The sequence below is a fragment of the Phalacrocorax aristotelis genome, chromosome 25, assembly GCF_949628215.1.
Source record: "Phalacrocorax aristotelis chromosome 25, bGulAri2.1, whole genome shotgun sequence".
NCBI lineage: Eukaryota > Metazoa > Chordata > Aves > Suliformes > Phalacrocoracidae > Phalacrocorax > Phalacrocorax aristotelis.
Window position 1 is genome coordinate 3,809,192 of NC_134300.1, and position 12,088 is coordinate 3,821,279.

The following is a 12,088-nucleotide window of genomic DNA, read 5'->3' on the forward strand; positions in this document are numbered from 1 at the left end:
AGCCAGAGCGTTCAGTGTTACGCGAAGGATCTGTTCAAAATGGTATCGGTTAGTCTTAATACCGTTTTCAAGTGTTCCAATCACTCTAGCTTTTAAAGGGTGTGTTGTGTTTTGACGTGACCCGTTTGCCTAGAATCTTGCTGCAGCTCAATTTCCTTCCTACCCCTTATGCTGACTGAGCTCCTCCATTTTCTTCTGTGCTATTTTATTAACGTGCTGAAATATAGTTTGGGATTTCTGTTTTTCAGATGTCGTCTAAGTGTCTCGTGATGCTCAAGAGATGCCTGCCGGTCGTTAAGCGTGGTGAAGGTAAGGGGCCATCCCTCGGCCTGGAGGCTCCTGGCTCTGTCTCCAGCGGGTGCCCCGCAGGTGCGGCCGCGAGGGCTGCCCGGTGGGGAGAGTCGGGGCCCCCAGGGACCGGGGCTGTTTGTCACCCCGGGGAGCCCGTCCCAGTGCGGGAACATGTCCGAGCGGAGCCCGAGAGAGACGTGACACCGTCCTCTGGCACGCTCCTGCTCTGCCGTGGGGCAGCCGCCAGCCTGCGGACAGGGGCTGGGGGCGCTGCAGCTGTTTGGGGGGCTGCCCCACCTTTTAGATTTTAGCAGAGCTCTGCCTTTTCTGGGGGGTGGGGTGTGTGTGTGCGTGTGTACCTTTGTAAATGGCACTATTAAAGTAATGAGCTGCAGGTTGGAGCAGATTCCCTTGTTTAGTGCCCTTCTTGGGGGTGAATAAAATTGGGGGAGTCCTGGGGGGGGTGTGATGATGTCATGTGGGGCGCCCTGGTGTCACTGGGGGAGCTGATAATGCGTCAGAGGAACAGGTGAGTGGGGGTGTCATGTAGGGGTTCCCCCCCAAAAAGGGGGGTTGCAGCCCCAAAATGCCTGAAAATTCAGGGGGGCTATTACAAAAACCTCTTATTTTATATATATTGAAATGTAATATTAATTTATAGATGTATAAAGGGATTTTAAAATAAGAACTTATCTCTCCTATATTATATAACGGATTTCAGGATGCAAAAATTCTACATCGAGATACAGGGTTTTAAAACACAAAAGTAACTCGACTGTCTATATTTCTAAATTAAAAAATAAAGGAGTTTAAAATGAAGAAAAAAGGATAGATGAAGGAATTCAAAGCAGAAGAAAGTCCGACTAGAGCGAGCATCTACGCTTAGTGTGTGTTACATAGTCTAAGTAGATGTGTAATCTAAATAGAGGTTATATAGAGTGAAATAAGTCTAGGTATAACTGTAAGTAGATGTCTAAATAGAGAAGTCGAAAAAGATTGAAGTGTCAAAGTGTAAGTAAGCAGATAGCTAGTCTAAATAGGTGTTTTATATACGTGTTAATATGGAAGTCTAAACAGGTATGTGTAAAGAGATATTCTGTGTAAGTGTAAATAGCCTAAATAGGTGTAAGTGTAAATATAATAGCTAACTCTAAACAGATATTATATGTAAATGTAAATAGATAGTATATATAAAATATAGATGTACTCCGTAAGGATGTGTAAGGAGACACATAAGTGCAAATGTCTATGCTATATAAGGTTTTTTAAATGCAAAGAAACCATGTTGATAGAGATGTTTATAGAGAGGATTTAAAAATTAGACACACACCCCACCCGCCAATCAACTGAAGGCACAAAAGCACTTTCAAATGCTGCCCCTTCCCCGTTCTCCTTCTCCCATCCCGATTTGGGGCCGATTCCCCCAAATGGGGACTTCCCCCTCTGGGGCCGCGTAGGCAGCCTGGGAGCTGCTGCCAGGGCAGACACACACCCCAAAGCCCCCGAGTCTGGGTCTGCAATGAGGGGTGAAAAACCCCAAACAGACAGAACACCCAAACAGGTTTGGGGGAAAGAAAACAATTGGGGGCTCCTGGGAAAGCCCACTCCTGCTGGGTTTGTGCAGCTCGAAAGGAGGAAAAAAAAAAGGTGGTGGTGGGGGAACCCCACTAACCATTCTCATGCGCAAAACCAGGAGCAAAAATCACCGATTTCTGTGTTGTGGAAAGGGCCAAAGAGACCCAGAAGTGAACCGTTTGGAAAAGCAATCCCAACTTTGACCTTATGGAAAAGCAAAAAAAGCCAAAGGAACAAACCCAAAAAAACCCCAACAACAAAAAAAGCCAAGCTATCCAAACAGAAATCACCAACACCAAGCGAACGCCCCAAAAACCCCAAATTGGGGAAAATTTGGGGTGAAACACCGGCAGTTTGAGGGGCGTTGCTGGGGCTTATCTGGAATGGATTCTCCGGAGTGGGTCAGTTATCTGGAGCGGATCATCTGCTGCAGGTTAGCCCAGGTGAGTTGCCCGTTGTGGATTATCCTGGGGGACCCCCTGGTGTCAGTCATCCCCATGCATGTTCCCCATGGCGTGTCTGCCCAGACATGCCCCGTCCAGTGGTGTCCGCCTCCTCCCCCGCCCTCCCTCTGCGTGTGTCTGTGCCCTCCCAAACGCTTTCCCCTGACATGGCCCCCCCGCATGACTTTTTTTTCCCCGGTGACGTCCTCCCTCTCCCTGGCCTCCTGTTCTGTGCTCGCTGAAGCCTTGTGCTTACGCAGGATGAGCAGAGCAGGGTCCTGGCAGTGCAGAGGCGAGGCGAGGCGCTGCCAAGCCAACGAAGCCCAAGGCTCAGCAGTGCACAACTCCTTTGCAGGTCAGCCACTGGCACCTGGTCTGCCTGGCTGCCCCGTGCCCTGACGCACAGCTGCCCCCCTCACCCCAGGCAGCCTGCCTTCGGAAGGGCAGCTGTGTTCCCCTGATTGATTTTCTTCTTTAACCCTCTAGGACCTGTTGACTTGCTGCTCTCCCTGTCACAGCCCTGATGCCGCAGGCCTACAGCAACTGATGGGGCTCACTCCGGGGGGGTGGGGGGTGGGAAAGGGGACCTTTCTCCCCAGGTCGTTTGTGCTGCTTCTCCTCCCTAGGGCGTGGGGTGGGGGTGAGTGGGGCAGGAGGGAGGACGGTAACGGCCACCTGATTTTTAAAGCAGTCGAGACGGAAGGACTGAAATGCTCGAGGCACTTTGGTGGTGGGCGGTGCGGAGGCAACGACTGACACTGCTGGGGCTGCGGGAGTGGGGAAGGTGCAGAGAAACATGAGCTCTGCGCACGCAGTAACAGTTCCGTTATCCCGGCGAACGTGACCCAGAGCCGGCGCGGGTCTTGCCCCAGAGAAGAGTCACGGACGTCGTGCCGCTGCCGCCGTGCTGTGCTACGGCAGCCGGGAATCGCGCATGCGGAGTGGCGATGGTGGACCCTGCTGACACCGTGCGGCCAAAGTGCGGTACTGCACCCGGAACAGACGCATGCGCAGTGGCGACGATGTGTCACTGCTCGCTGCTGCCACCGAGCGACCATGAGTCGGTGGTCGCGATCTCCCCCTGCCAGAATTGCCTTTTACTTTCTTGGCTCTTAATCTTGGCAGTCTTGGCTAGTTTTCTCAGTCCGCTACACGAAACCGCGCTTTGTCATCCTTTTCTGACAGAAGCATGTTGTCTGTTGTTCTGTTGACGTTAACGATCGCCTAGTGACTAAAATGCAGATCGACAGACACACCGATTCGTACGCTCCATGTTCCCGTAATGGAACACCGTCTCTGGTTGGTTGATTTCATCGCTTTGGTTACACCTGTTCCTGTTGTTCAGTTTCTTCTTTTTTGGCTTTGTGTGATTCTCTCTGTGATTCTGTTTTTCTCTGCCTCGCTTTTCCCAGCTCCCCGTCCCTCACTTTGAATGCCCGTTATCCTTCAGCAGCTCACTCTCCCTTGGTTGCCATCCCCGTTTCTGAATTCCTCCTGCTTTGCCACGTAGCCCGTGACTTTTTTCTTAATCTCTCTGTCTGCCTCAACGCTCCCGCCGCGCTTTTTAATTTGTCTGCTCTGCTCTGCACCCTGCTACTGTTCTTGCCTTTCTGAGTTCTTCTCTGTCCAGCTCCCTTTCCCTATTCATGAATTCCTGTTCTTCCTGCAGCCACTGCTGTTCCCTGCGATCTCCGTCTCTCTCTGTCCAGCTCCCTGTCCCTAGGTTTTAATTCCTGCCTCTGCCCGCTGTAGCCCATCTAGATTTTTCTCTCGGCCCTTCTCTCTGTCCGGCTCCCTCTCTCTGTGTTCTAATTCCACGTTCTCTGTCACGTAGACCCGTGCTATTTGTTTGTCCTCATCTCTCTCTGTCCAGCTCCTTGCTGCTATGTTTTATTTCTTCCCTCTCTCTCTGTCTTTGTAGCCCATTGCTGTTGTTGTGTTTTTGGTTTTGTTTTTTTTTTTCCACTTGTTTCTTCGTTTGTCTCTGTCTGCCTCCCAGTGCCTGATCTTTAATTCCTCCTTCCCTGTTGGGCCGCTGTTCCTTTTTTCCATTCTACGTTGTGTTCTCTTTGGTCTCCTGTTCTTATTCATCGGTTCCCTCCTCGCCGCCCTGTGGCTTGTCCCCATTTTAGTGTTGCCTCTCTCTCCCTCTCTCTGGCTTCTTGCCCCTGTTTTTAAAATTCCTCCCTCTCTTCTCTCTTCCCTGTTGGCCGTGTGATCGTCAGCCTTTCTCCACCTCTTTCTGCCCAGCTCTCTGTGTCTATCCATTAATTCTTCCCTCTCTGCCCTGTAGCCTGTAGCTTTTGTCCTTTCTCCATCTTACTGTCTCTGGCTTCCCCGTGACCCTGTTTTAGAATTGTTTCTCTCTTCTTTCTGTACGCATTGCGATTCCTTTTGCTCCCCATCTCCCTTTGTTTTGGGTGTTGTTTTGTTGTTGTTTTTCTGGCTCCCTGTCCCTAATTCTTAATTCTCTGCCTTCTCGTGCTCTGTACCACGTAGCCCCATGGTTTGTTTTGTGGTGTTCCCTCCCGGTTCCCTCCCAGTTCCCTGCCAGTGCATCCCGGTTCCCTCCCGGTTCCCTCCCGGTTCCCTGCCAGTGCATCCCGGTTCCCTGCCAGTGCATCCCGGTTCCCTCCCGGTTCATCCCAGTTCCCTCCTGGTTCCCTCCCACTTCTTTCCCAGTGCCTCCCAGTACATCCCGGTTCCCTCCCGGTACATCCCGGTTCCCTCCCACTTCTTTCCCAGTGCCTCCCGGTACATCCCGGGTCCCTCCCAGTACATCCCGGGTCCCTCCCGGTACATCCCGGGTCCCTCCCGGTTCCCTCCCACTTCTTTCCCAGGTCCCTCCCACTTCTTTCCCATGTCCCTCCCGGTACATCCCAGGTCCCTCCCGGTACATCGCGGTTCCCTCCCAGTACATCCCAGTTCCCTCCCGGTTCCCTCCCACTTCTTTCCCAGGTCCCCTCCTGGTACATCCCAGGTCCCCTCCTGGTACATCCCAGGTCCCCTCCCAGTACATCCTGGTTCCCACCCACTTCTTTCCCAGTGCCTCCCGGTACATCCCGGGTCCCTCCCGGTACCGGGAGGGACCACAATGTGCTGGGATGTCCTGGGATACTGTGAAGGAACTAGGATGTACAGGCTTGTACTGGGTTGTACTGGGTGGAACTGGGATGGAATTGGGATGTATGGGCATCTACTGGGTTGTACTGGGAGGGAAATGGGATGTACTGGGATGTACTGGGAGGAAACTGGGATGTACTGTGAGGGAACTGGGAGGGAACTGGGATGTACTGGGAGGGAACTGGGAGGGAACTGGAATGTACTGGGAGGGAATTGGGACGTACTGGGAGGGAACTGGGACGTTCTGTGAGGGTACTGGGATGTACTAGGAGGGAACTGTGAGGGAACTGGGATCTACTGTGAGGGAACTGGGATGTACTGTGAGGGAATTGGGATGTACTGGGATGTACTGGGAGGGTACTGGGATGTACTAGGGGGGAACTGGGATGTACTGGGAGGGAACTGGGAGGGAACTGGGATGTATTGTGAGGAAACTGGGATGTACTGGATGGAACTGGGAGGGAACTGGGATGTACTGGGAGGGAACTGGGAGAGAACTGGGATGTATTGGGAGGCACTGGGAAAGAAGTGGGAGTGAACCGGGAAGGCACTGGGATGTACTGGAATGTACTGGGATGTACTGGGAAGGAACTGGAAGGTACTGGGATGTACTGGGAGGGAACTGGGATTTACTGGGATGTACTGGGAGGAAACTGGGATATACTGGGAGGCACTGGGAGGGAAGTGGGAGTGAACTGGGACATCCCAGTTCCCTCCCAGTACATCCCAGTATGTCCCAGTTCCCTCCCAGTTCCCTCCGAGTACATCCCAGTATGTCCCAGTTCACTCCCAGTTCACTCCCAGTTCACTCCCAGTTCCGTTCCAGCACATCCCAATACATCCCAGTTCCCCCCCAGTACATCCCAGTTCCCAGCACATCCCAGTCCATTCCAGTTCCCTCCCAGTACGCCCCAGTAAATCCCTCCTAGTACGTCCCAGTACATCCCAGTACCCTCACAGAACGTCCCAGTTCCCTCCCAGTACATCCCAGTACATCCCAGTTCCCTCCCAATACATCCCAGTTCCCCCCCAGTACATCCCAGTTCCCTACCAGTTCCCCCCCAGTACATCCCAGTTTCCTCACAGTACATCCCAGTTCCCTCCCAGTTACCTCCCAGTACATCCCAGTTCCCTCCTAGTACATCCCAGTACATCACAATTCCCTCCCAGTACTGGGAGGGACCTGGGATGTACTGGGAGGCACTACAATGTGCGGGGATGCCCTGGGATGTACTGTGGAGGAACTAGGATGTACAGGCTTGTACTGGGTTGTACTGGGTGGAACCGGGAGGGAATTGGGATGTACCGGCATCTACTGGGTTGTACTGGGAGGGAACTGGGAGGGAACTGGGATGTACTGTGAGGAAACCGGGATGTACTAGGATGTATTGGAACGGAACTGGGATGTACTGGGAGTGAACTGGAACATACGGGAATGTACTGGGAGGGAACTGGGGCGTACTGGGAGGGTACTGGGGTGTACTGGGACATCCTGGGAGGGAACTGGGACGTCCTGTGACGAAACTGGGACGTACTGGGAGGGAACTGGTACATACTGGAATGTACTGGGATGTACTGGGAGGAAACTAGGATGTACTGGGAGGAAACTAGGATGTACTGGAACGGAACTGGGAGTGAACTGGGTATGAACTGGGAGGGAACTGGGGTGTACTGGAATGTACTGGGAGGGAACTGGGGTGTACTGGGATGTACTGGGAGGGAATTGGGATGTACTGGGATGTACTGGGAGGGAACTGGAATGGACTGGAAGGGAACTGTGACATACTGGGAGGGAATTAGGATGTACTGGGATGTACTGGAACGGAACTGGGAGTGAACAGGGTGTGAACTGGGACTTACTGGAATGTACTGAGAGGGAATTGGGATGTACTGGGATGTACTGGGAGGGAACTGGGATGTACTGGGAGGGAACTGGGACGTACTGTGAGGACACTGGGATGTACTGGTATGTACTGGGAGGGAAGTGTTATGTACTGAGGGGAACTGGGACATACTGGGATGTGCTGGGAGGGAACTGTGAAGTACTGGGATGTACTGGGATGGAACTGGGATGTACTGGGATGGAACTGGGAGGGAACTGGGATGTACTGGGATGGAACTGGGAGGGAACTGGGATGTAGTAGGATGTACTGGGTGGGAACTGGGATGTACCAGGAGGTACTGGGACGTACTGGGAGGGAACTGGGATGTACTGGGATGTACTGGGAGGTAACTGTTATGTACTGGGAGGGAACTGGGATGTACTGGGAGGGAACTGTTATGTACCAAGGGGAAACTGGGACGTACTGGGATGTAGTGGGAGGGAACTGTGAAGTACTGGGATGTACTTAGAGGGAACTGGGAGGCAACTGGCATGTACTGGGATATACTGGAATGGAACTGGGAGGGAACTGTGTGTGAACTTGCAGGGAACTGGGATGGACTGGGATGTACTGGGACGGACTGGGAGGGAACTGGGACGGACTGGGAGGGATCTGGGATGTACTGGGCTATGGTGGTAGGGAACTGGGATGTACTGGGAGGAAACTGGAATGTCCCAGTTGACACCCACTTCCCTCCCAGTGCCTCCCAGTATATCCCAGTTTCCTCCCAGTATATCCCAGTTTCCTCCCAGTACATCCCAGTAAATCCCAGTTTGCTCCCAGTACATCCCAGTACATCGCAGTACATTCCAGTTCCGTTCCTGTACATCCCAATACATCCCCGTTCCATGCCAGTACATCCCAGTTCCCTACCAGTTCATCCCCATACATCCCAATTCCCTCCCGGTTCACTACCACTTCTTTCCCAGTGCCTCCCAATACATCCCAGTTCCGTCCCATTACATCCCAGTACATCCCAGGTCCCTCCCAGTACATCCCAGGTCCCTCCCAGTACTGGGAGGGAACTGGGATGTACTGGGAGGCACTACAATGTGCGGGGATGCCCTGGGATGTACTGTGGAGGAACTAGGATGTACAGGCTTGTACTGGGTTGTACCGGGTGGAACTGGCAGGGATTTGGGATGTACCAGGATCTACTGGGATGTACTGGGATGTACTGGGAGGTAACTGTTATGTACTGGGAAGGAACTGGTAGGGAACTGGGATGTACTGGTAGGGAACTGGGATGTACTGGGAGGGAACTGGGACGTACTGTGAGGACACTGGGATGTACTGGTATGTACTGGGAGGGAAGTGTTATGTACTGAGGGGAACTGGTGCGTACTGGGATGTACTGGGATGGAACTGTGAAGTACGGGGATGTGCTGGGAGTGAACTGGGAGGGAACTGGTATGTAGTAGGATGTACTGGGTGGGAACTGGGATGTACCAGGATGTACTGGGATGTACTGGGAGGGAACTGGTATGTACTGGGAGGGAACTGGGATGTAGTGGGAGGGAACTGGGAGGGAACTGGGATGTACTGGGAGGGAACTGGGATGTACTGGGACATACTGGCAGGGAACTGGGATGTACTGGGAGGGGATTGGGATGTACTGGGAGGAAACTTGGATGTATTGGGAGGGAAGTGTTATGTACCAAGGGGGAACTGGGACGTACTGGGATGTAGTGGGAGTGAACTGTGAAGTACTGGGATGTACTTAGAGGAAACTGGGAGGCAACTGGCATGTACTGGGATGTACTGGAATGGAACTGGGAGTGAACTGTGTGTGAACTGGGAGGGAACTGGGATGTACTGTGAGGGAACTGGCATGTACTGGGAGGGAACTGGAATGTCCCAGTTGACACCCACTTCCCTCCCAGTTTCCTCCCAGTATATCCCAGTTTCCTCCCAGTATATCCCAGTTTCCTCCCAGTACATCCCAGTAAATCCCAGCTTGCTGCCAGTACATCCCAATACATCGCTGTACATTCCAGTTCCGTTCCTGTACATCCCAATACATCCCCGTTCCATTCCAGTACATCCCAGTTTCCTACCAGTTCATCCCCTTACATCCCAATTCCCTCCCGGTTCACTACCACTTCTTTCCCAGTGCCTCCCAATACATCCCAGTTCCGTCCCATTACATCCCAGTACATCCCAGTTCCCTCCCAGTACATCCCAGTTCCCTCCCAGTACTGGGAGGGACCTGGGATGTACTGGGAAGCACTACAATGTGCGGGGATGCCCTGGGATGTACCGTGGAGGAACTAGGATGTACAGGCTTGTACTGGGTTGTACCGGGTGGAACTGGCAGGGATTTGGGATGTACCAGGATCTACTAGGATGTACTGGGATGTACTGGGAGGTAACTGTTGTGTACTGGGAGTGAACTGGTAGGGAACTGGGATGTACTGGAAGGCACTACAATGTGCGGGGATGCCCTGGGATGTACTGTGGAGGAACTAGGATGTACAGGCTTGTACTGGGTTGTACCGGGTGGAACTGGCAGGGATTTGAAATGTCCTAGGATCTACTAGGATGTACTGGGATGTACTGGGAGGTAACTGTTGTGTACTGGGAGTGAACTGGGAGGGAACTGTGAAGTACTGGGATGTACTTAGAGGGAACTGGGTTGTACTGGGAGGGAACTGGGATGTACTGGGTGGAAAGTGTTGGGAATTGGGATTTAGTGGGAGGGAACTGGGATGGACTGGGAGGGAACTGGGATGTAGTGGGACATACTGGGAGGGAACTGGGATGTACTGGGGTGTACTGGGAGGGAATTGTTATGTACCGAGGGGGAACTGGGATGTACTGGGAGTGAACTGTGAAGTACTGGGATGTACTTAGAGGGAAGTGGGAGGGAACTTGGATGTAGTGGGAGGGAACTGGGATTTACTTGGAGGAAAGTGGCATGTACTGGGATGTACTGGAATGGAACTGGGAGTGAACTGTGTGTGAACTGTGAGGGAACTGGGATGTACTGGGATGTACTGGGACAGACTGGGAGGGATCTGGGATGTACTGGGAGGGATCTGGGATGTACTGGGCTGCACTGGTAGGGAACTGGGATGTACTGGGAGGAAACTGGAATGTCCCAGTTGACACCCACTTCCCTCCCAGTTTCCTCCCAGTATATCCCAGTTTCCTCCCAGTACATCCCAGTAAATCCCAGTTCGCTCCCAGTACATGCCAATACATCGCACTACATTCCAGTTCCGTTCCTGTACATCCCAATACATCCCCGTTCCATTCCAGTACATCCCAGTTTCCTACCAGTTCATCCCCTTACATCCCAATTCCCTCCCGGTTCACTACCACTTCTTTCCCAGTGCCTCCCAATACATCCCAGTTCCGTCCCATTACATCCCAGTACATCCCAGTTCCCTCCCAGTATGTCCCAGTTCCCTCCCAGTACATCCCAGGTCCCTCCCAGTACTGGGAGGCACTACAATGTGCGGGGATGCCCTGGGATGTACTGTGGAGGAACTAGGATGTACAGGCTTGTACTGGGTTGTACCGGGTGGAACTGGCAGGGATTTGAAATGTCCTAGGATCTACTAGGATGTACTGGGATGTACTGGGAGGTAACTGTTGTGTACTGGGAGTTAACTGGGAGGGAACTGTGAAGTACTGGGATGTACTTAGAGGGAACTGGGTTGTACTGGGAGGGAACTGGGATGTACTGGGTGGAAAGTGTTGGGAATTGGGGTTTAGTGGGAGGGAACTGGGATGGACTGGGAGGGAACTGGGATGTAGTGGGACATACTGGGAGGGAACTGGGATGTACTGGGGTGTACTGGGAGGGAATTGTTATGTACCGAGGGGGAACTGGGATGTACTGGGAGTGAACTGTGAAGTACTGGGATGTACTTAGAGGGAAGTGGGAGGGAACTTGGATGTAGTGGGAGGGAACTGGGATTTACTTGGAGGAAAGTGGCATGTACTGGGATGTACTGGAATGGAACTGGGAGTGAACTGTGTGTGAACTGTGAGGGAACTGGGATGTACTGTGAGGGAACTGGGATGTACTGGGACGTACTGGGACAGACTGGGAGGGATCTGGGCTGCACTGGTAGGGATCTGGGATGTACTGGGCTGCACTGGTAGGGAACTTGGATGTACTGGGAGGAAACTGGAATGTCCCAGTTGACACCCACTTCCCTCCCAGTTTCCTCCCAGTATATCCCAGTTTCCTCCCAGTACATCCCAGTAAATCCCAGTTTGCTCCCAGTACATCCCAGTACATCGCAGTACATTCCAGTTCCGTTCCTGTACATCCCAATACATCCCCGTTCCATGCCAGTACATCCCAGTTCCCTGCCAGTTCATCCCCGTACATCCCAATTCCCTCCCGGTTCACTACCACTTCTTTCCCAGTGCCTCCCAATACATCCCAGATCCGTCCCATTACATCCCAGTACATCCCAGTTCCCTCCCAGTACATCCCAGTTCCCTCCCAGTACATCCCAGGTCCCTCCCAGTACTGGGAGGGAACTGGGATGTACTGGGAGGCACTACAATGTGCGGGGATGCCCTGGGATGTACTGTGGAGGAACTAGGATGTACAGGCTTGTACTGGGTTGTACCGGGTGGAACTGGCAGGGATTTGGGATGTACCAGGATGTACTGGGATGTACTGGGATGTACTGGGAGGTAACTGTTACGTACTGGGAAGGAACAGGGAGGGAACTGGGACGTACTGGTAGGGAACTGGGATGTACTGGGAGGGAACTGGGACGTACTGTGAGGACACTGGGATGTACTGTT

The 12,088-nt window shown here is 52.8% G+C and overlaps 1 protein-coding gene and 1 long non-coding RNA gene across 48 annotated transcripts in view; both read left to right on the forward strand.

Annotated features, from left to right (window-relative positions):
* LOC142048476 (uncharacterized) overlaps positions 1–12,088 on the forward strand; it is a 45,726-nt gene that overhangs the window by 19,942 nt on the left and 13,696 nt on the right. The gene's annotated exons all lie outside the window — the stretch shown is intronic.
* LOC142048481 (uncharacterized) lies at positions 353–2,902 on the forward strand. Its single transcript, XR_012657484.1, has 3 exons — positions 353–2,309; positions 2,570–2,664; positions 2,796–2,902. It is a non-coding gene; the product is annotated as an uncharacterized LOC142048481 (long non-coding RNA).